Source organism: Triticum urartu, chromosome 2 (genome assembly GCF_003073215.2).
Source record: "Triticum urartu cultivar G1812 chromosome 2, Tu2.1, whole genome shotgun sequence".
NCBI classification, from domain to species: Eukaryota; Viridiplantae; Streptophyta; class Magnoliopsida; order Poales; family Poaceae; genus Triticum; species Triticum urartu.
The window spans coordinates 31,781,127-31,807,355 of NC_053023.1; positions in this window are offsets into that span (position 1 = coordinate 31,781,127).

The window sequence follows — 26,229 nt, forward strand, 5'->3', positions numbered from 1 at the left end:
CAGTACGCCGTAGTGCCCTGCTGCATGCTGACTTGGTTGAGTTTTGCATGCTGCAGATTGCAGTGTGCGCATGTATATGGTCCTGCCCGTCACAAGATATTCTGGGGTTCCCGGCTTTCTTCGTGCTGCCGTGTTGGCGGGGTCATCATTTTCTCGAGGTGCCAACTCCATCGCTCCATCCACTACAGTGTCTGCATGCATGCATGGCTTAATTTCCAAACCATTACTGTTGCTGCTGTTAATCTTCTTAGAGAGTGTTTGTTTTCAGGGCCTTATTAGTCTAGGGACTTAAATAAGTCTCTATAAGTCTCATCTAAACCAAACAGGAGAGACTTATAAAGACTTAAAGTGGGCATTTGGGACTTATGAAATAAGACTCTCAAGAAGGGACTTATAGAGACTTATAGTTGTAATATAGTCTTATAGAGACTTATAAGTCGTAGGAGCCAAACAGGTAGGGACTTTTTAAAGACTTGAGACTAATTTTTTTTTAAGACTTATGAACCAAAAAAGGCCTATTATTCTTTCTTCTTGACGGCCGTTCTGGCGTCCAGCTGTTCGGTCGCCCCCAATGGCTTACTGTAAATGATGGTTCACAGTCCTTCGTAAACAAGGTACTCCGCAATCGAACCTCCCACGTAGCCGGTAAATGCATTGTCACAGCCTTGCCCACATTGATAAATATTTTACCCAATATAACACCTTGTCAGCGCGGATTTATGGTGCTCGGGCACCATGGAGGCCGGTATTTTCAAAAAAGTCAAAAACCATATTCAGAAGTTTCAATAAAATTTCAAAAAGAAATCCGTGGAAACATGCATGTGTTCACTACGGATCCATGAATTTCCGTTTCACAAAATTTGTAATTTGTAAGCTGCACAAAAACACAAACAAAATTTCGGCCCACAACGACAACAAATATCGGCACATTTAAAATACATATTTGTCTTCTTTTTGTACGCGATTTGTGTAAGGAAAATGTTATCAAATTTTGCACATACGCATTATACTTGTGTATGCGTGCTTACAAATTCTTTTTTATGTTGTACAGAATGTTGTTTTGAAAACGGCACCAAGGAGCTCGGGCACCGTTGGCAGTTTTCGCTTGACTAATTACATTTTCATATTTCTTAATGCAAATATTATGTAATATGAATATAAAAATGGCTTTTTAAACACCAATATGAAGAGTTATCGATTGAATTTGGCAGAAAGGCGAATCACATATTAATCAAATGGAAATTGGATTTTATCATAGCGCACGCCTCACCGAGACAACAAAAAGTATGTATAATTTGCATTTATGGAGAAGTTTATCTAAATAACTCCACATAGATCCCTAGTATTATTCAAAACCAAATTTGTATTTGACCAAATTTCAACTACTGCATTGGTATTCGTAATTATTTATATATATATATATATATATATATATATATATACTTTGGTTAGCATATTTTTGGATTAGTACTGTTCTTTTATTGGAATGATATGGATTACATGTCACATGCCAATTCTCACATCTACCACTACGTAGATGCCACATAATATATAAATGCAAGATCCTAAGGTTCCAGGATTGAATGTGGCATATAATGCCAGATAATATATATTATTTAGTTTCCAGGATGATCCTAAGGTTCGGTTTGGATCTTGGAATTGCATGGCACAACTGAATTGAGGTGCCAAATACCATTTCAACTTACAACAAAAATGAGTTCCGTTCTAGTTCCATTGTTTGGTTGCCACACACAAGTAATTTTTGCTGGAAAAATAGCTCATGTTTGGACTTTGGACATACACTTCCTAAAATTGTTACTTATACAAATTTTCGCATCACAAATATGAAATATATATAGCTCTTTAAAATAGAATATTAGTAGTTCCGCGCGAACGGGTCAGGCTCAGGCATGTTACGCTTCGTAGCGGCTGCATGCAGTGCACGCCTCGCTGGTCGCCCAATCCCTTCTTCACCCTATAACGACACCACTGTACAAACGACACTAATTAAAAGCTATAGACGTGCGTACGTAAGCCGTACGCGTGCACTGACGCTAAATTTATAGGTCCGGCCATGTTGTGCCATCCGACACAGTCCTGCATCGGTTCACAAGACGGTCTGAACACGCTTTTCACCCCGCTCCCTTGCATGTGCACCCTCGTCCGTGCATCGTGGGGTCCTAAAACCGTCCTCCCTCGCCCGTGCACATTTTCACCCGGCTCCAGCTGCCCGCATTCATATAGTTGTAGAGCAGCTGCTACTCATTGAAGCCGGCTATAGAGCGGACGCGACCTTTCACTTGCGTGGGCATTGAAGCAGCGCGCCGGCCGAGGGTGTCGCCCATGACACGTCCCGGGTGTCCGCGCCTATTCAATGTCGGAGACACGTTACTGGACGACATAGATATCTACCATGCCCATTCAATGCCTCGTCCTTCCGTATGCTGTCATAAGGCGGGTTCACCGACTGAGAAACCCACTCTGACGCCGCACATTGACGCAACCCCGGGCGCCTGGCCTCACCGGAATCCACTATTTAAAGGTGGTTACACCCGGCTTACTCCATGCCACAACACAAGCCGCTTCACATCCTCCTCCCTTGCACTACATCCACCATGACTACATGCGGCAATGCTCTATGGCAGAGCCTATCGATAGAGATGAAGCACGAGCTGGCCGCAACTGGCCGCGCTTGCGGCCGCCCGGCAGAGCCACCATGACAGGCGGATCGAGGCCGATATGCCGGCAAGCTCGTCCAAGGTCTCTGACAACGAGGACGACCCCACGATGGAGATGGGCTATCATGACATTGCACCGGAGCCCGTGCCTGTCCATACCGGCTTCACCATGAAGCAGGCGCAGATGCACTACAACATCGTCATCGCCGAAACGGTCTACCCACTAGTTCGTCGGCGGCCAAGACTCACGAGCGGTGATAATGATTCTATTATTAGGTGAGATATAAATTGTTCAAACCTGGGACGGTCAAGACTCACGAGTACAAAACAATTCAATCTCACTCTTTTGTATTTCATGTGCAATCATATTGTAGTGTTGCGAGCCATGTCACAGCTAACTAATATAAGATGGTTTCTTTTTTATCGAGAGAACTTTCGATTTATTCATCTTCAATCATGACAATATAACGAATATCAGAAATAATAAAAATTACATCCACATCTGTATACCACATAGCAACGACTACAAGTGTTGAAGCGAGCTGAAGGTGCGTTGTCGTCATCGCCCCTCCGTCGCGGGAGCCAAGCCAAACTTATTTATCGTTTTTTTGTTGATACAAAAAATATACACGGTTTCTCTTGTGTGTTTGCGCATGTCATTTTGGATCAATTGCATTGTTACTTGTGGAGGTGGATTTTATACCTATGTGTGATGTGTGATTCTATCATTAGGTGAGATATATTATTAGGTTAGATATAAATTGTTCAAACTTGGTTCGGTCAAGACTCGAGAGTACAAAACAATTCAATGTCACTCTTTTTATATTTAGAAAAAACTAAAATATGGTTTCTTAATGGATATAACTTTCTTGCACGCGTACATTAAAAAAAAATTGTAATACAAACCTTTCAATTTCCTAACTAAGTAATCGCCGTGTTTTTCACAACATATGTGACCGAAATATATACAAGATGACGATGCTCTTGTGATTTGGATGGAAACTTGGAAATAAGAAAAGCACATGTGATAATGAATCCTTTTTCATTCTTAATTCAATAGCCACATGTGATAAGCTTTATGATGACATGTGTTAATCTCTATTGCCTCATGTTTACAAAAAGCCAAAACCTATATTTTGCGAAACGACATGATTTTTTGAAATACTTATTTATTAAGAAGCTAAAGTGAGTCCTATCTATAAAAATCAACAGAGACAAAAGATACCCCCCTAAAAAAACAGCCTAAAACCTAAAAAGTGGTCGCGGGCTCTATTGTCTTACAGAGCACACGCCCGCGGGAGCCGTCGGATCCAGATCGAGGCGTCAGGTGTCCGATGGTCGGATTTCTGAAACAACCCACCCACCCCCTCCTTTTCACTCTCCCGATGCAGCCACTCTTCTTCTCTCGCTCTTCTTCCCCTGATGCGTGCCACACGCCCACACCATCTCCGGATGCGCCGCCGCACCATCTCCGAATGCGTCGCCACCGCCCACATCTTCTTGCCCAGCCACCACTCCCACCATCTCCTCACTCCCCTCAGCCTCTCTCCCTTGCCCATGGGGCTTCTGTTGGGGAACGTAGCAGAAATTCAAAATTTTCCTACGTATCACCAAGATCTATCTATGGAGAGACTAGCAACGAGGGGAAGGAGAGTGCATCTACATACCCTTGTAGATCGCTAAGCGGAAGCGTTCAAGTGAACGGGGTTGATGGATTCGTACTCGTCGTGATTCAAATCACCGATGATCCTAGTGCCGAACGGACGGCACCTCCGCGTTCAACACACGTACAGCCCGGTGACGTCTCTCACGCCTTGATCCAGCAAGGAGAGAGGGAGAGGTTGAGGAAGACTCCATCCAGCAGCAGCACAACGGCGTGGTGATGATGGAGGAGCGTGGCAATCCTGCAGGGCTTCGCCAAACACCACAGAAGAGGAGGAAGAGAAAGGGAGGGCTGCACCAAGAGGTGAGATCAAATCACATGTTATGTGCAGCCCCTAGGCCTCATATATATATAGGGGAGAGGGAGGAGGGCTGCGCCCTAGGGTTTCCCCTAGGGGGCGGCGGCCAAGAGGGGAGGAGAGATGGGGCGGCGGCCAAGAGGTGACGTCTCCCACGCCTTGATCTAAGCCTAGGGTTTCCCCTCTCTCCACCTCTTAGGCGCCTTGGGCCTATGTGGGAGGCGCACCAGCCCACTAAGGGACTGGTCCCTCACCACTCTTGGCCCATGAAGGCCTCCGGGGTTGGTGGCCCCACTTGGTGGACCCCCGGGACCCTCCCGGTGGTCCCGGTACGTTACCGATAAACCCCGAAACTCTTCCGGTGACCAAAACAGGACTTCCCATATATAAATCTTTACCTCCGGACCATTCCGGAACACCTCGTGACGTCCGGGATCTCATCCGGGACTCCGAACAACATTCAATAACCACATACAAACTTCCTTTATAACCCTAGTGTCATCGAACCTTAAGTGTGTAGACCCTACGGGTTCGGGAGACACGCAGACATGACCGAGACGTTCTCCGGTCAATAACCAACAGCGGGATCTGGATACCCATGTTGGCTCCCACATGTTCCACGATGATCTCATCGGATGAACCACGATGTCAAGGACTTAATCAATCCCGTATACATTTCCCTTTGTCTAGCGTTATTGTCCTTGCCCGAGATTCGATCGTCGTTATCCGATACCTTGTTCAATCTCGTTACCGGCAAGTCTCTTTACTTGTTCCGTAACACATCATCCCGTGATCAACTCCTTGGTCACATTGCGCATATGATGATGTCCTACCGAGTGGGCCCAGAGATACCTCTCCGTTTACACGGAGTGACAAATCCCAGTCTCGATTCGTGCCAACCCAACAGACACTTTCGGAGATACCTGTAATGCACCTTTATAGTCACCCAGTTACGTTGTGACGTTTGATACACCCAAAGAATTCCTACGGTATCCGGGAGTTGCACAATCTCATGGTCTAAGGAAATGATACTTGACATTAGGAAAGCTTTAGCACACGAACTACACGATCTTTGTGCTAGGCTTAGGATTGGGTCTTGTCCATCACATCATTCTCCTAATGATGTGATCCCATTATCAATGACATCCAATGTCCATGGTCAGGAAACCGTAACCATCTATTGATCAACGAGCTAGTCAACTAGAGGCTTACTAGGGACATGGTGTTGTCTATGTATCCACACATGTATCTGAGTTTCCTATCAATACAATTCTAGGATGGATAATAAACGATTATCATGAACAAGGAAATATAATAATAATCAATTTATTATTGCCTCTAGGGCATATTTCCAACAGTCTCCCACTTGCACTAGAGTCAATAATCTAGTTCACATCGCCATGTGATTAACACTCACTGGTCACATCGCCATGTGACCAACATCCAAAGAGTTTACTAGAGTCAATAATCTAGTTCACATCACTATGTGATTAACACTCAATGAGTTCTGGGTTTGATCATGTTGCTTGTGAGAGAGGTTTTAGTCAACGGGTCTGAACCTTTCAGATCCGTGTGAGCTTTACAAATCTCTATGTCATCTCCTAGATGTAGCTACCACGTTCTATTTAGAGCTATTCCAAATAACTGTTCTACTTGGAGCTATTCTAAATTGTTGCTCCATTATACGTATCCGGTATCTCTACTCAGAGCTATCCAGATAGGTGTTAAGCTTGCATCGACGTAACCCTTTACGACGAACTCTTTTACCACCTCCATAATCGAGAAAATTCCTTAGTCCACTAGTTACTAAGGATAACTTTGACCGCTGTCCTGTGATCCATTCTTGGATCACTCATGTACCCCTTGACTGACTCATGGCAAGGCACACTTCAGGTGCGGTACACAGCATAGCATACTGTAGAGCCTATGTCTTAAGCATAGGGGACGACCTTCGTCCTTTCTCTCTATTCTGCCGTGGTTGAGCTTTAAGTCTTAACTTCGTACCTTACAACTCAGGCAAGAACTCCTTCTTTGACTGGTCCATCTTGAACACCTTCAAGATCATGTAGGTATGTGCTCATTTGAAAGTACCATTAAGCGTTTTGATCTATCCTTATAGATCTTGATGCTCAATGCTCAAGTAGCTTAATCCAAGTTTTCCATTGAAAAACACTTTTCAAATAACCCTATATGCTTTCCAGAAATTCTATGTCATTTCTGATCAACAATATGTCAACAACATATACTCATCAGAAATTCTATAGTGCTCCCACTCACTTCTTTGGAAGTACAAGTTTCTCATAAACTTTGTACAAACCCAAAATCTTTGATCATCTCATCAAAGCATACATTCCAACTCCGAGATGCTTACTCCAGTCCTTAGAAGGATTGCTGAAGCTTTGCATACTTATTAGCATCTTTCAGGATTGACAAAACCTTCCGGTTGTATCACATACAACCTTTCCTCATAAATCGTCGAGGAAACAATGTTTTGATATCCTATCTGCAAGATTTCATAAATAATGCAGTAATCGCTAATATAATTCCAACAGACTCTTAGCATCGCTACGAGTGAGAAAGTCTCATCGTAGTCAACTCCTTGAACTTGTCGAAAAACATCTTAATGACAAGTCGAGCTTTCTTAATGGTGATACATACCATCATTAACTGTCTTCCTTTTAAAATCCATCTATACTCAACAGCCTTACGACCACCAAGTAGTTCTTCCAAAGTCTACACTTTGTTTTCATACATGGATCCTCTCTCGGATTTTATGGCCTTGAGCCATTTATCGAAATCCAGGCCCACCATCGCTTCTCCATAGCTCGTAGGTTCATTGTTGTCTAGTAACATGACTTCCAAGACAGGATTACGTACCACTCTGAAGTAGTACGCATCCTTGTCATCCTACGAGGTTTGGTAGTGACTTGATCTGAAGTTTCATGATCATTATCATAAGCTTCCACTTCAATTGGTGTAGGTGCCACAGGAACAACTCTTTGTGCCCTGCTATACACTAGTTGAAGTGACGGTTCATTAACCTCATCAAGTCTCCACCATCCTCCCACTCAATTCTTTCGAGAGAAACTTTTCCTCGAGAAAGGATCCGATTCTAGAAACAATCCCTTATTGCTTTCGGATCTGAGACAGGAGGTATACCCAACTGTTTTGGGTGTCCTATGAAGATGCATTTATCCGCTTTGGGTTCGAGCTTATCAGCCTGAAACTTTTTCACATAAGCGTCGCAGCCCCAAACTTTTAAGAAATGACAGCTTAGGTTTCTCTAAACCATAGTTCATACGGTGTCATCTCATCGGAATTACGTGGTTCCCTATTTAAAGTGAATGTGATTGTCTCTAATGCCTAACCCATAAACTATCGTGGTAATTCGATAAGAGACATCATGGTATGCATCATATCCAATAGGGTGCAGTTATGATGTCCGGACACACCATCACACTATGGTGTTCCAGGCTGTATTAGTTGTGAAACAATTTCCACAATGTCTTAATTCTGTGCCAAACTCGTAATTCAGATATTCATCTCTATGATCATATCATAGATCTTTTATCCTCTTGTCACGATGATCTTTCAACTTCACACTGAAATTACTTGAACCTTTCAGTAATTCAGACTCGTGATTCATCAAGTGAATATACTCAACATCTACTCAAATCATCTGTGAAGTAAGAACATAACGATATCCACTACATGCCTCAGCACTCATTGGACTGCACACATCAAAATGTATTACTTCCAACAAGTTGCCTTTTAGTTCCATTTTACTGAAACCGAGGCTTTCTGTCATCTTGCCCATGTGGTATGATTTGCATGTCTCAAGTGATTTAAAATCAAGTGAGTACAAAACGGTCCATTTGCATGGAGTTTCTTCATGCATATATACCAATAGACATGGTTCGCATGTCTCAAACTTTTCAAAAATGAGTGAGTCCAAAGATCCATCAACATGGAGCTTCTTCATGCGTTTTATACCGATATGACTTACGTGGCAGTGCCACAAGTAGGTGGTACTATCATTACTATCTTATATCTTTTGGCATGAACATGTGTATCACTACGATCGAGATTCAATAAACTATTCATTTTAGGTGTAAGACCATTGAAGGTATTATTCAAATGAACAGAGTAACCATTATTCTCCTTAAATGAATAACCGTATTGCGATAGACGTAATCCAATCATGTCTATGCTCAACGCAAACACCAAATAACAATTATTTAGGTTTGAATACCAATCTCGATGATAGAGGGAGCGTACGATATTTGATCATATCAACATTGGAAACACTTCCAACACATATCGTCAGCTCACCTTTAGCTAGTCTTCGTTTATTCCGTAGCTTTTATTTCGAGCTACTAACACTTAGCAACCGAACCGGTATCTAATACCCTGGTGCTACTAGGAGTACTAGTAAAGTACACATCAACACAATGTATAACCAATATACTTCTATCGACCTTACAAGCCTTCTCATCTACCAAGTATCTAGGGTAATTCTGCTCCAGTGGCTGTTCCCCTTATTACAGAAGCACTTAGTCTCGGGTTTGGGTTCAACCTTGGGTTTCTTCACTAGAGCAGCAGCTGAATTGCCGTTTCATGAAGTATCCCTTCTTGCCCTTACCCTTCTTGAAACTAGTGGTTTCACCAACCATCAACAATTGATGCTCCTTCTTGATTTCTACTTTTGTGGTGTCAAACATCGCGAATATCTCAAGGATCATCATATATGTCCCTGATATATTATAGTTCATCACGAAGCTCTAGCAGCTTGGTGGTAATGACTTCGGAGAAACATCACTATCTTATCTGGAAGATCAACTCCCACTCGATTCAAATGATTGTTGTACTCAGACAATCTAAGCACAAACTCAACAATTGAGCTTTTCTCCCTTAGTATGTAGGCTAAGAAAATCGTCGGAGGTCTTATACCTCTTGACGTGGGCACAAGCTTGAAATCCCAATTTCAGCCCTCGAAACATCTCATATGTCTCGTGACGTTTCAAAAACGTCTTCGGTGCCTCAACTCTAAACCGTTTAACTGAACTATCACGTAGTTATCAAAACGTGTATGTCAGATGTTCGCAACATCCACAGACAACGTTCGAGGTTCAGCACACTGAGCGGTGCATTAAGGACATAAGCCTTCTAAGAAGCAATGAGGACAATCCTCAGTTTACGGACCTAGTACGCATAATTGCTACTATCAACTTTCAACTAATTTTTCTCTAGGAACATATCTAAACAGTAGAACTATAGCGTGAGCTACGACATAATTTGCAAAATCCTTTTTGACTATGTTCAGGATAATTAAGTTCATCTTATGAACTCCCACTCAGATAGACATCCCTCTAGTCATCTAAGTGATTACATGATCCGAGTCAACTAGGCCGTGTCCGATCATCACGTGAGACGGACTAGTCAACATCGGTTTGATCGTATCTTCTATACGACTCATACTCGACCTTTCGGTCTTCTGTGTTCCGAGGCCATGTCTGTACATGCTAGGCTCGTCAAGTTAACCCTAAGTGTTTTGCATGTGTAAAACTGTCTTACACCCGTTGTATGTGAACGTAAGGATCTATCACACCCGATCATCACGGCGTGCTTCGAAACGACGAACTGTAGCAACGGTGCACAGTTAGGGGAGAACACTTCTTGAAATTTTGTAAGGGATCATCTTATTTACTACCGTCGTTCTAAGCAAATAAGATGTATAAACATGATAAACATCACATGCAATCAAATAGTGACATGATATGGCCATCATCACTTTGCTTCTTCTCCATGATCTCTTGTCACCCATCTTCGGGGCTCCATGATCATCATCGTCACCGGCATGACACCATGATCTCCATCATCGGTTGTCACGTCATCTATTACTTCTACTACTACTACAGCTAACGGTTAGCAATAAAGTAAAGTAATTACATGACGTTTATGTTGACACGCAGGTCATAAATAAATTAAGACAACTCCTATGGCTCCTGCCGGTTGTCATACTCATCGACATGCAAGTCGTGATTCCTATTACAAGAACATGATCAATCTCATACATCACATATATCATTCATCACATCCTTTGGCCATATCACATCAGATAGCATACCCTGCAAAAACAAGTTAGACGTCCTCTAATTGTTGTTTGCATGTTTTACGTGGCTGCTATGGGTTTCTAGCAAGAACGTTTCTTACCTACGCAAAACCACAACGTGATATGCCAATTTGTATTTACCCTTCATAAGGACCCTTTTCATCGAATCCGATCCGACTAAAGTGGGAGAGACAGACACCCGCCAGCCACCTTACGCAACTAGTGCATGTTTGTCGGTGGAACCGGTCTCACGTAAGAGTACGTGTAAGGTTGGTCCGGGCCGCTTCATCCCACAATGCCGCCGAATCAAGATTGGACTAGTAACGGCAAGATAATTGACAATATCGACACCCACAACTACTTTGTGTTCTACTCGTGCATAGTAACTACGCATAGACCTAGCACATGATGCCACTGTTGGGGAACGTAGCAGAAATTCAAAATTTTCCTACATATCACCAAGATCTATCTATGGAGAGACTAGCAACGAGGGGAAGGAGAGTGCATCTACATACCCTTGTAGATCGCTAAGCGGAAGCGTTCAAGTGAACGGGGTTGATGGAGTCGTACTCGTCGTGATTCAAATCACCGATGATCCTAGTACCGAACGGACGGCACCTCTGCGTTCAACACACGTACAGCCCGGTGACGTTTCCCACGCCTTGATCCAGCAAGGAGAGAGGGAGAGGTTGAGGAAGAATCCATCCAGCAGTAGCACAACGGCGTGGTGATGATGGAGGAGCGTGGCAATCCTGCAGGGCTTCGCCAAGCACCACAGAAGAGGAGGAAGAGAAAGGGAGGGCTGCACCAAGAGGTGAGATCAAATCGCATGTTATGTGCAGCCCCTAGGCCTCATATATATAGGGGAGAGGGAGGAGGGCTGCGCCCTAGGGTTTCCCCTAGGGGGGGCGGCGGCCAAGAGGGGAGGAGAGATGGGGGCGCCCCCTAGGGTGGGCCTTAGGCCCATCTAAGCCTAGGGTTTCCCCTCTCTCCACCTCTTAGGCGCCTTGGGCCTATGTGGGAGGCGCACCAGCCCACTAAGGGGCTGGTCCCTCACCACTCTTGGCCCATGAAGGCCTCCGAGGTTGGTGGCCCCACTTGGTGGACCCCCGGGACCCTCCTGGTGGTCCCGGTACGTTACCGATAAACCCCAAAACTCTTCCGGTGACCAAAACAGGATTTCCCATATATAAATCTTTACCTCCGGACCATTCCGGAACTCCTCGTGACGTCTGGGATCTCATCCGGGACTCCGAACAACATTCGGTAACCACATACAAACTTCCTTTATAACCCTAGCGTCATCGAACCTTAAGTGTGTAGACCCTACGGGTTCGGGAGACATGCAGACATGACCGAGACGTTCTCCGGTCAATAACCAACAGCGGGATCTGGATAACCATGTTGGCTCCCACATGTTCCACGATGATCTCATCGGATGAACCACGATGTCAAGGACTTAATCAATCCCGTATACAATTCCCTTTGTCTAGCGGTATTGTACTTGCCCGAGATTCGATCGTCGGTATCCGATACCTTGTTCAATCTCGTTACCGGCAAGTCTCTTTACTCGTTCCGTAACACATCATCCCGTGATCAACTCCTTGGTCACATTGCGCATATGATGATGTCCTACCGAGTGGGCCCAGAGATACCTCTCCGTTTACACGGAGTGACAAATCCCAGTCTCGATTCGTGCCAACCCAACAGACACTTTCGGAGATACCTGTAATGCACCTTTATAGTCACCCAATTACGTTGTGACGTTTGATACACCCAAAGAATTCCTACGGTATCCGGGAGTTGCACAATCTCATGGTCTAAGGAAATGGTACTTGACATTATAAAAGCTTTAGCATACGAACTACACGATCTTTGTGCTAGGCTTAGGATTGGGTCTTGTCCATCACATCATTCTCCTAATGATGTGATCCCATTATCAATGACATCCAATGTCCATGGTCAGGAAATCGTAACCATCTATTGATCAACGAGCTAGTCAACTAGAGGCTTACTAGGGACATGGTGTTGTCTATGTATCCACACATGTATCTGAGTTTCCTATCAATACAATTCTAGCATGGATAATAAACGATTATCATGAACAAGGAAATATAATAATAATCAATTTATTATTGCCTCTAGGGCATATTTCCAACAGCTTCAAGATTGAGCAGGTGAGCCGACGGCCAGATCCACGACGCACACCGTTGTCTCGTCGTCGCGGCTGACGACCACGTCCTTGGATTCGCCGCCGACTCCTCGCAAGGTGCCCCTCTGCGCCGCATCCGTGCCCCGCGGTGTGCTATTCGGGTGGCTGCAGGAGCTCGGCATCTCTTGCAACATCGCGGAGATGCTGCCCATCCGCGCGGTCGACCTGGGCCGCAACGAAGGTGCTCAGGTCACCTCCTTCCCCACGTCCGCGCGCTGCGGAGGAGCCAGCCCCCGTGTGTTCTTCTCTGGCTCCCAGTGCAGTAGTTGGTGCTGCTCTTCCGTGTTTGGTGCCGCTGATGCTGAAGCCCTCCCGGAAGGATGTCCCAGACTCCCAGTGCAGTAGTTGGTCACAGGGAAAAATCACCACTTCAGGAATCCCCTTCTAACCTGGCAAGTACTATTTTCCTACTTGAGTTGGCTGATAGAATGCCCCTAATTTGTGCTCATAATGTGTTCAGTTTGTTATTTAAGCTGCCATTTTTTATCAACGACTGATAGTGTTAGCAAATAGCAGTTGAGAATTGCTAGCTTTTAGTACTCCTTGTCTACTGTTTTTCATTGTTGATTGATAAGCCGGGAGAAATTGCATGCAGTGGGATAGAAGAGGTGCCTAAAAATAAAAGGAACTTGCATAAGAACTTACATACGGTGGTAATATTAGTTTTTCACGGTCATGTAACAGTAGCTCAAAGCAACGAGGGTTGTACTATCGATATGGGGCTGTTTTCTGGAATGTTGGCGTAGATAACCAGTGTGTACGACGTGCCTCCTAGGTTGTTGATATGATTGGTGTTGTGGTAGTCATAACATTTTGTATTTTTTTTAAATGGATATATACTAGGCAGTAGAAAGGGTTGATTATTATAGTACCTTTTTTCTGGCGATGTTTGAGAGGAGTGCGGGGTGGAAAGTTGCCAGGCAGAGGCTATGAGTTGCCAGATCTGTGGGCATGAGTTGCCAGATGTGTGGTACGAGTTGTCAGATCTGCGGTTTTTTGAGCTTGACACTAGTGTGCCCCCTCCCCCCTCACAAAACTTGCATAACAATTGATAAGTAGTTGGTTGTTTTTGCTTTTCAACTCGCCCAATGGTTTAGTGTCAGGGGGAAACTCGCCAGGGGGACGGAATAGGGGGTTGTGTGTTAGGCAAATCACACATGTAGAACAAGCAAGTCACATTCGAATGTCAAGCAAGTAGCATACTCAATACTAGCTGCAGGTAAGCTCTTTTTATTTTTCCCTTTTCAAACACCCACGTGATTTGTTTGACATTTGACGAGGACTTGCTTGACATTTGAATGTGACTTGCTAGTGTTAAGTATGTGATTTGCCTGATGTTTTATAGGAAAACTCTGTGACTTTGCATGTTTCTCAATGTGTCATTTACCTAACACACAACCCCCTCTCCCTCCACACTTGAAGTTTGTTTAGGAAAATTATTTCTAAGTTTTTTCAAACAAACCAACCTATAGCTTGTGTATTTCATTGTCCACATTTTTTCCAAATGAACACAAGGTTTCTTGTCTACCCTAGCAAGTTAGAATGCATTAGACACTGCATTGTAGCTACTGATGAGTAGGACTTGCTTGACATTTGGCCGTGACTTGCTAGTGTTAAGCATGTGACTTCCTTGCTGTTTTTTGTGACTTGCCTGTTCTGCATGTGTGATTCACCTGACACACAATCCTTTCTCCCTTACTCGAGGTTTGTTTAGGGAAATTATTTCTATGTTTTCCAAACAACAAACCTATAACTTGTGTGTTTCGATGTCCCCGATATTCAAAAAACATTTTTTTGCATGTTTCCTGTTAAAAGGAACATTTTGTGAAAAGGGTAAATCACCATTCGCACGCCAGGGAGGGGAAGGGGAGAGTGCCAAGTTGTGCTTTACATACCACGTGCAGGAGGCGGATGTGTGAGAGGAAGGGCGGGGTGTGTGCGGGACAGGGATGCAGATCTATGAGTGCATTTTTGTGCAGGGGATGAGGTCGATATGCATGGGGCGAGAGGGAGGGGGGATGGGTTTTGATGGTGATAGCATCATCATCAGGTTTTTGACAATGGGCAATTTTTGGGAGGGCTTGAGCTGGAAGTTGCCTGGCAGAGGGGCATGAGTTGCATGCTCGATTGCCCGTGTATATGTAATCTGGGAAACTGATAAGCAGAGTACACGAGTTGGACTGCCTCGGGAAAGTGCCGAAAATTGCCCAACACAGAGTAGAAAGTTGCTACATATGCTGGTGTGAGTTACCGAAAGTATTTTCTTTCTTCAGAAAAATGATAGGCAGTCCATGCTTGGTTTTTTATACAAATGTGTCGCTAGGTTTACATGAACTTTGATCATGTGTTTAAACTTGCCTAACCATTTTTGTGTATGTACTATTTGCCTCAAAATGATGCAGAATTTTGTCCTCAAAATGTAGTCTCTTGATAGTTCAGAAAACACACACATATTGGGGGCTAGGCAACTTCAGACAGCTAGACCAAGCAATTGACACACACAGAGATCAAGCAACTTAAAAAATATTCTAGGCAAATGGCAAAGAACAGAGTGAAAGCCAAGTGACATGGCAGGCACACATTTAGGGGGGGGGGGGGGGGTTTTGGGTGTTAGACATTTTACGCGTGTGTAAACAGAGAATTCACAAATCTTTTTGTCCAAACATGTAGTTGTCAAGAAAGTCCTGCCTTTTGGTTGTCAAGCATCCAAAAACTTGCCTACCCAGTTTTTCTTGTTTGTAGGTGCCTAAAAAATGATGTAAAATTTTCCATCTCTTTGTGTTTTCTCGTAGGAAGGGTTTTGGGTTCTAGACATTTTACGCGTGTGTAAACAGAGAATTCACAAATCTTTTTGTCCAAACAATAGGCAAGTCATAGATAAACCCATAGCAAGTCCCATGTAGTTGTCAAGCATCCTATTTGACCATCGAGTACTACTAGCAGTGGAGCAATTGGGCTTTGGTTCAGATGTTGGGCTGTGTGAGTTGTGAAAACTCGGACTTAGGCCTGTCTCCTGACATTTCTCGGGTAATTCGGTGTACTCGGGGTACTTCACGTATACAACCGAAATCACCGATACATGTTTGGTTTTTCAGGATCACTGACCGAAGCTCTGACTGAAGAATTCGGTTTTGGTCTCTTCGGGTTCGGTCACGGTTAATTCGGTTCGGTACTTCGGTCATCGGTTTATATGCCCACCCCTAGGTATGGAAGCGGGCGTGGGATGGAGTGGGCTGCCCATTACGAGTTTCTACCTTTTTCAATTTGTTTTTTTATAAACCAAAACCTGGAGTTTTGCCTGGATATACTATGCAAATTGCTTAGATCAGAGCATAATTTGCCTACAACCACAAATGCATTTGCCCGGGGGACCAAACTTGTTGATCCACAGCATATAGGTCCAGAATTTTTTTCCTGAAAGTGTAGGATTTCTATCTACTTGTAGTTGCTTCTTACTTCCACTTTTTTAATCTTTTTTTCTTCAGGGCAAGCAAACTAATGAATTCGCTGCAAAATCTATGGAAATTGCCTACAAAACAAGTATGAGTTGCTCTTGCCATATTCGTTGTGTGCAAAGCACAGGTATGTGTCGCAAGCTTCAGATTCATGTGTTGTTCTCGCCGTATTGGGCGAGCGGCCGTAGTAGTTTGCCGCGACTGCAGGATGGGGTGAGCCTCGGGGGTCCGTTGGTGCGCCGATGATGACGGGGGTTGGGGAGAGCGCTGAGGTGGGATTTTAAGACGACGTAAGGAGGCAGATGTGCGAGAGGAAGGGCTTGGGATGGGGTTGGGGACACGAGGTCCATGAAGCGCATCACTGTGCAGGAGAGGGGTGAGATTGATTTGCAGGGGGCACAGGGAGCGAGGGGGATGTAAGCTTCTTTTCACTTTTTTTAGTTCTTATGATAATTCAGAAAACACACACAGATCAGGGTTAGTCAACTTCAAAACAGTAGGCAGCTACAAAAGAAAACTCTAGGCAAATCCCCTACAATAATAGGCAAGTCACACATAAAACTCCAGCAAGCCCCAACAGTTACTCTCGACACTGATCCATCTCCTGCCATCGAAGAGCATCAAATAGAGCTGCACAGAGAAAATATAACCGAAATGATATAATTCTTTGCAAGCTGTTTTTATCCCAGGTTTGTTTTCTCTTTATTTTTTAGAATGATGCCCACATGCTCTTTGGGTTTCTCTGCAGGCACAAAGCAGTTTGCCCATTATTGGGTACAATTGTCAGAGAGGGACAAAGGAAATCGTGATCCGGGGGAAGCGTCCCACATATATCAACATGAGTGAGAATCTATCCCAAGAACTTGTGCCCATAATGCCCATAATTGGGTACAAGCTGCGGGTAAACTAGGTTTGATTCAGTTCTTATAATAATTTAGAAAGCACAGACATTCTGGGTTAGCCAACTTCAAAACCATTGGGAAAATACAAAAAAAGTATAGGCAAATTACATGCAATAGTAGGCAAGTCACACATAATTGGGTACAAGCTGCGGGTAAGCTTGTTTTCATTTCACTTGTTTGATTTGAGTTATAATAATTCAGAAAGCACAAACAATCAGGGTTAGTCAACTTCAAAAACATTAGTTGCTCACAAACATATTCTTTCTACACATAAAGTTTTCTAGCACCCATGAGCACACAGGGAGTTCCTTGCTGGTAATACCTGTTTTTTTGCCTAAACAACCTCTATAAGTTGCTACTTTTTAAATTTTTTTCCTAACACAATTTCTGGTTTAAAATTTAAGTAAAACAAGAGTGGCCAGGTCAATACACGACAACAAAGCTACAAAATTTTGCTTAATGGTAGCACTGAATTTGCTTAAACAACCGCATGACTTACCTACAGTTTTTTGAGGGGATACATGAGTTGCTCACTTCAGTCTACTTCTTTTTTTTGTGCTTAAAAGTGCTCAAGCAGTTGCTCACAACCTTTTCTTTTGCACATTAACTCTCTACCAGCCTAAAGAATATAGGAGTTGTTCGCTGGTAGCAATGTTCTTGCTTAAAAACAACCCCTAAAAGCTGCTGACAATTATTTTTGCACATTAAGTCTCTAGCACACCCATGAGCACACAAGAGTTGCTCACTGTCAAACACTGTTTTTTGTTTTTCCTTAAACAAACCCTACAAGTTGCTGCTTTTTAATCCTAAGGAAAACAAACCCAGTGGTTGGCAGGATTTGCTTAATTATAAGAGTTGCTCGCTGTAAAACACACATCTGTTCCCATAGCAAATCTAAGGAAAACAACAGGGGTTTCTCTGAATGTACAAACAAATTCAGTAGTTGGCAGGATTTGCTTATTTCTTGCTTACGAAAACCACTATAGTTGCTCACTTCTTTCCCCCTTACTGTGTTTTTCTTGCAATAGGGGCGCAGTCCAAAATCCCTGCAGGAGATTAGAGAAACAAGGGGAAACACAAGGAGAGAAAAGTTACATCTTCTCTCGATCTATTTTGGCTGTAGATTTGTAAATCACTTTCTTCAGTTTTTAACCTCTAATGGCGCAACCATTGTAGGTCCTTGTGATGGGGTGGAGCCAGGGGAAAGGCTTCGTTGCCCGTCCTACTCTTTGCGATCGGGAGGAGAGAAGCGTGAGAAGTGCAGCACATTTGCGTCTTGCAGAATGGGTGGGGCAGGTAAAGGGACGCAGGAGACGGTGGCCCCTTTCTTTCCAAATCTGGAGCGAGGGGGACCAAAACATACCAAAAACGGGAGGCTGCCAAGAGGCGCTAGTGGGCAAACGATTGCCCGCTAGACGCGTCCAAAAAACAGAAACAAAAGATACAATTATCACCTTTATATCTGATTCCAAAAAGTTCCCATACTTTCCAAGGCAATATAATACTATTATTAACCTACACAAACAAGAAAAATACCAGGGTCGTGTTCAGCTATCTTACACAAATTCCAGTTTTCAGATATGGGCAGAATGAAAACCCCAAGAAAGCCATAATGGAGTAAACTTAAACCATAATGGAAATGGAAATACTGCCTTATTCCGTGGGTCTTCCAATCAACCAAGCAACTACCGCCCGATGCGCGATCATGACCGCACCAGAAGAACCCACATCTGATCTTGTCCACAACAGAGAGGAACCAAGCCGGCAAATCAAGGACCAGCATTTGGTAGATGACCAACGCAGGAAGGGTGGAGTTGAGAAGAACCAGTCTCCCGGCTCTGGCGAACAGGGATGATTTCCAGGAAGGTAGCGTGGCGATGGTATCCACCCAAGGCTGTAGGTCCTGCTTAGTGAGGCGGGTGATCGACCGGGGGATCCCCAAATATTTGATCAGACAGGAACACTTGCACTGGGCACCCCAGAACAGCAATGATGGAGCGGCAAGCCCCTTGGCATGAATTTTGGTGATGAAGCTCTTCGTGAGGTTGCATTTCAGTCCTGACGTTGGCGACGTTGGCTATATATGGTGTAAGTTTGTTGTGTTGTGACTTGTGTGTATACCCTCTCCAATAAATGAAAAAATACAACACAAATCTTGCCACAACAACCGAAGGTGCATGTTGTGTCATCATATAAAATGCAAGGTGGAAAATCCTCTCTCAAAAGTTAAGTCACTATGGTCAAGTGAGTGTATACTTTTTCTTGGAGCCCATTAAGTTTTTAACAAGAAACTCTTGATTTGCCAAAAGAGAAAAAAATCTTGAAAAATTTGGGGCCACTCTTTCTTAAGTTAACACACCATGGTCAAGTAGGAACTCTGTTGTATTTTCCAAGTAGTCCTAAATTAATACATTTACGCTCTTACTAATGCGATTATATACATTAAACCAATAATTTTGGATAAGATTGGTGGAAGTTCTTTTTTGACAGGCAATTTAGATGCTACAAAGAGATTATTTAAGAGGTTAAGAAATTAAAAAAAAACGCCAAGACATAGAACCATTATAGGTTGCTTTGCGAAGTTCTGATGGCGATATCTACCAAATTGCTAATTTCTTTGAAATTTAGAGATGCTACTCGATGGCTCTCATGAGGTCTATCCTCTTCCACTCCAATAGCTTCCATGCGATTATGTTTTTACACCGGCCACCAAATCAAAACGAGGATACACAAAGCTAAATTCTCACCTTATAAGAGAAAATGTGCTTGGGTTTGACACTACTTATATAACTTTATTACAAGAATATCACCTTTGCTGATTTATTCACCAACCATCCTTCGATTTCCTTCTTGAGTATAGTCTGCAACTTGTGTTCACCCCTTGGAAAGGCAACACACACTTGTTCCAGAACCATCGCATTACAAAGCAGCTGGTTGGCTAGATATTTTTGTCGGTCGTCGCCCTGGTAGTGCACGAGGTTGATACTCCTCAGCCGATTTCGCAAGCACGGGGTCGAAAGATCTAGAGCCGGTTCACTGATGAGCTCTTGCGGTTGCCTCCAGAAGTATTCGTTGTGAAATCTGTCCTCATAACCTGGCTTCATGAATAGAGACAGAATCTCAATGCTTGGAGCAACTTCAAGTATCCTAGTCACCGCCTTGATGCTGCGTCCTCCAAGGTATCCTGTCAGCTCAAGACGCACAAGGCTCGGAAAGTAGGGGAATCCCGAGAAAAACTCACTCCCGATGCCTGAACCGAGATGAGTAGACACGAGATGCAGATGTCTTGTGCTGGTAAACTGCTCGAGGAAGCTTCTGAGCAGGGGCAACTCACCCTTGTAAACTTTCCTGCCGCAGAAACCGATGGTGCACGAAGAGATCTTGTGTGCGCCGTGGAGTGTGAGGAGCGACTCCGATGGCACGTCGCCCCTGTACTCGAACGTCCTTAGCTCCGACGCATCAATGCTCGCTCGGACCAGGTTGTGGCAGCACCTTAGGGAGAATCTGCGGAGATGCTTATCCAGGACAGTGATGGTGAATTTTTTGTCGGGAAGAGGGTCCTTGTGACTTTTGTTTGTGTAGCCGCACCTCTCGAGGGTGAGGTCGACGAGGCGTGGGCAACCGGAGATGAGGCGTTGGATGTTGCCGCCGGTGCTCCTGATGGTGCTTAGGAACAACGTCTCGAGGAAAGGCAGCTCGATGCGCTCGGGCGGCTCCAATGTGCAGGCGCCGAGACAGAGCGTCCGTATGGCGACGTACGAGAAGAGGCTTCGTGGAAGCGCATACTCATCTGCGCGGTAGAACTGATAGGAGTAGCTCGCGGGGCACCTGTCGTCGGCCGGGTCGTTGGCGCGGGGGTCGTCGCAATCGCCGTCGCCTTCGCCATTGTAGGGTTCCTTGACGTGGTGCTCGGCGAGCTCGGTGTGCTCGAGGCGCAGGTCGAGGTGGAGCTCCTTGCCGCTGCGTTTGAGCACGTGGTAGATCCACCGGTTCAGCATGGCCGAGTCCCAGTGCGTGTAGCAGCCGAAGTTGACGTGGAAGGCGCGCGGCGCCGTGCGGGCGCCGCAGCGGCGGCGGCAGAGGAGCGCGGCGTTGACCTCGTCGATGAAGTCCCCGTTCTTGCTGCGCTTCTCCTCGGATTGCGCGGTGAAGCTGCGGTCGTTCTTGTCGTGGGCCTTGTCCTGGACGAAGGACATGGCCTCGACGGCGGCGAAGGAGTGGCGCCAGCTCCTGCCGAGCACGGCGGCGCGGGCGGCCTCTTTTGTGGGGAGGTAGGAGAGGATGATGCCAAGGACCTCCTCCGGGAGGTCGCTCAGGCGGTCCTCGCCACACCAGGAGTTGGTCGGTGCGGCCGCCATCACGGCTCAGGGTGCGGTACTAGGGTTCCTTGTTCGTTGATCAACACCAGGAGTCGATCGTTTCGATTGCTACTCCGATACAAACAAAGATTCCTAATTTGCCACGAATCACAAAGCATGCATGGTCGTTACCTTCTTTTTCTCTCTTATAACAACCGAGATTTTATTTTCTGAACATTCCAGATTAATATGGAGAACGTACAAAGGTGCCCGACTAAGATTAGGATTTGAACTGCAGGAAAAGAACCGGTCTAACTTTTTTTTTAAGCTCAACGCCCTTCGGCCCTTTATTCAACGGCGGCTGCTACAAATCAGCCGGATGATTTCATTTCTTAGAGAAATCATCCGCCTGTACAACCGTCCGATAAGCGTGTAAGGGGCCGTTGGATCAAAACAGGCAGCAGTGAGCGTGACAGCTTCAGCGCAGCCCCCGCGGAGCTCCAACCAAGCATCGACAGCTTCCGATGAGCTTCATTGCAACCCGACGGAGCTCCAATGCAGCACCAACGCTCCGGCGGAGCTCCATTGCAACTCCGGCGAGCTCGAACGCAGCACAAAGGCTCCGGCGAAGCTCCATTGAAACTCCGGCCGAGCTCCATTGCAGCTCCGATGAAGCTTCAACGATCTCCTTGGTGCTTCACTGCAGCTCCGGCGCGCTTCATTGCAGCTCTGTCATGCTTCATTGCAGCCCCGGCGGAGCTTCGACGACCCGGAGAGCGCTCCATTGCAGCAACCAGCCGCACCGCTCCGACGTTGCGCCGCAACACTATGGCCATGGACGAGTTGCTGCGTCGCAGCACCGATGGGTCGTCGACGAGTGGCCGCCTGCCCCTGTGTGTTGCGTCGCCCCCTCGGGGTTGCAGCACCGCGGCGGTGGCGCGTGGCGGAGATGCGCGCGGGGGAGGGGGGGGCGTCGCCAGCCGCACCTGGGCGGGGTTGCCGGCATGCGCCATGGGAGCCTATCTCCTCGCGTGTGACGACACAGAGATGGGGAAAAGGGGAAAAGCAATGCAGGAGAACGTGTGGAGAAGATTGGGTTCGAAGAGATAAGGCCGGCTGGGGAGCGGTGGATGGGCCCACAAGACACGTGTCCAGCACAGCGCGCGGCTTACGTTTGTTTGTTTTCATCCGGATGAAAACAAACGTTTTCCTTATTCAACTCGCGAAAGCATGTCTGACCGGACAATTTCAGTCAGCCAGACAGGGATTAATCAAAGTTTACAGAAGTAACCAGGAAGAAGAGAAAATTATATTTTTCGTCTCTCAACTATTGACGGAGTCTAGATTTGGCCCTTAACTCCGTAACCGGATAACTTGCAACTCCAACTACTGAAACCGACAAGCTTCGTCCCCAAGAAAACACGGGTTTGTCTAGTTTTCGTGCCGACTAACTCCGTTTGACCATGTTGACTCTAATTCGCGCAAAAAATTTCACAGCCATGAACATTTTTGAAATTCGCATACTATTTTCTTGTTCGTATACTTTTTCAAATCCTTGAACTTTTTAAAATTCTCGTACTTTATTTAAATCCGTATAATTTTTCTAAGTATACGGATTTGAAAAAAGTACGCGGATTTGAAAAAATTGGTCGGAAGTGGTTGAACGTGGGGTAGAGAGCTCTTTCGGTAACGTTGCTTACAAACATAATGTTCGGTAGTTAGCACTGTTCTTTTTTTAAGTCTTCAACTTCAGCAAACCAAGACGCTTGAATTCTTGATGCTGCCAGAATGGGACACAAATATTCGTTGAAATCCACCATGAAAGGTGTCCGTCGTGTGAGGCTGGAATATAGAACATAATTGGTTTAATGCCAACATTTGACATAGCCAAAATTTGGCAAAATCAAAAGTTGCCAAAATTTGACAACTTTTTGTGAGACAGACAGAAAATATTGATAGCCAACTAACCACTAGTCAACATTTGGCATTTGCCAAAATATTGGCATGCCAACTTTTGGCATCAAACCAATTCTTTATCTTTACCTAATAATAAAGCAGCTATCGCTTCTTACTCACCGAGTCGCAGCGTTTTCTCAAGAAAGACCCTGTGTTTTTAAGTGAATCTAAGAAAATGCTTCTTTTTTACAAAACAACCCCTCTATTAAACCAAAACAACCAAACCAATCCTCCGTCTCCTCCCCTCGCCGAGATCCAAGGCGGCCGTGGCGGCTGAGCGGACGCGTGCGGGGGGAGGAGTTCCGCTGAGCCGCAAGATCTGCGCCAGCACGCCTCCCTCCGCCTAGTCGGCGCCTCCCAGTAGCAGAAAGCGAGAGAAATTTAGTAGCTCACCATCACGCCGAGGATGCAAGCAGCAACGGCACCAAGGCTAGTGGGATGAGAAAGGGGCTACAGAAGCATCGGAGCTAGAGGCGTGGCGGCTGGGAAAAGAGCCAACGGGAGAAGGGGAGGCTCGTCAAAGGACACACGCGGCGGCGCGGTCACGTGTGAAGCGGCCAGCTACAGGGGCGTGGAGGCGGCGCTCGGGCACTGGAGACGCTGTGGTCTTCCGGCGAGGCGGGCGAGCACATACATGAAAGGCGTGAGGGGCACGTTGCTCAGGCGAGAGGGGAGGCGCAAAGGAGGCGGTCGTCGCCGGCGGCGGGGCCGGATGCATCGGACACGCACGGACAGACATAGTGGCCGTCCATGGTGGCGAGCAGCAAGTGGCTCCATGGGCGGCGACGGGGTTGGGTGCTTCAAGCGGCCGCTTCTACAGCTACATGGGATTTCTTCATGACCATAAGCAGGTACGGGATTTCTTCAGGATGATGACTCAGACCATATCTGGATGTAGAGAACACATATGAGCTCTCCTGAGATTGTGACTCAGCTACATGGTAATTTACTGTTAAATTATAATTTTGAGGGATTCTGCATTTGCACTGAATGAAAACTAACAGTGAATGGATATGCGCTTAAAAGTCTGTAAAATCTGAGTGTCAGCGTCAATGTAGACGTCCAGGAGTGATTTAGTAGGATGTCAAACCTAAACTACGGAAAACAAACTTCTGATGGAGAAGTGTTGATCTGAAAAATGGGTTCATAACTTCATATGCTAAACTGAAACCATGCATATTTGAATAGCAGGATTAGAGTTTTTTATTCAGATTCTGAAGTTTGTCCCGCATTGCATCATCAAGTAAAAGACTGTAGTTTGTATTTCTCATGTGTGCTGCACTTGCAGGGTCAGAGTTGGTAGCCATCCCCTGGACAGGGCGCCATGTCTAGGGCATGTTGGCGTGCTTGAGCAGATGATACACGGATGTTAGCTGCGAGGTGGAGAAGGAAGATGCCATGGATGGATTTTGGTAGCTCTGATGACAACAGTTTCAACTTAGTAAGCCATATGTTGATATTCATGTGACTGTTATCTCGGAAATAAAAGTTCATAGGAAAGGAACAAAAACCTTCACCGAACATAGAGTTGTGTTGTACCTGTAGTGAGAAAGGTTTGTAGAGTATAAAATATGTTTCAAGATGAAACAAGTTATGATTATTAGTCATTGCAGTTGTAGGAACAGCTAGAGTCAACTAGGTGTTGTAATGCTGGACTAAGGATGGACCTTGCTCGAAGAAATCAAAATATGTGCGGCCCTCCATGGAATAATATATCCGATATGTTTCCACTGTGCTTTGCAGAATTGTTCTTGGAAGCGTACCGAGCAGGTCATCTATTTAACAAACCTCTGAAGTGATGCACTCTGTCTTTTCTTTAACACGCACCAGGTACATTTCAAATCCATTTTCTGTAATCGTGGAACCGAGTTTGAAGCTGAAATTTTCCAGTTTAACCACACGGCAAAGACCATTTTAACCACAGCGAACAGTAAGCCGAGTATTACTCTTGGTTTATAGCTCACGGCTTAGCAAGTTTTGACTTAGAGCCTGCAAGCCCAGTGTTACTTATCGAGGACTCGGCTTATATGTAAGCTGAGTATATTTTGTTGGCACCCGGCAAAGATACTAAAATCACGGCCGGCAGCACCTAACGGAGGTGCCACGTGACATGGCTATAAGCCTAGTGTTTACTAAGCCGTGTGCTAGATTGGGCACACGGTTTACATATAAGCCGTGGCATGCCTCGTAAGCCGAGTATTCTGTGGGTCCATGCTGCTGTCATGTGTTGCCTAAGCCGAGTATTTTGTGGACGGGCACTTGGCTTATAACTAAACCGGTAGGTGTAATTTGGTTCATGCAGTTTTATAGGCCGAGTGCGGTTTAAACATACACAACTTATCGATTCTATAAGCCGAGTGTAGCTGCTGGCCAACACTGTTTAGATCTGCACGCCCAGTGGTTTATCCTGAACTCTGTTGTATTTTTGAAGTAGTCCTAAACTAAAACATGTAGGCTCTTACTGATACGATTATATATAATAAACCAATAGTTTTGGATAAGACAGGGGAAGTTTTTTTTTGATAGGGCAATTTTGATGCTACAAAGAATTATTTAAGAGATTAAGAAATAAAAGGACGGTATTACTTTCTGGGCACTGTATTATTTTGTGATAAGCTACAGCAGACTATATCATGTACCGTCCAATAAGCATAC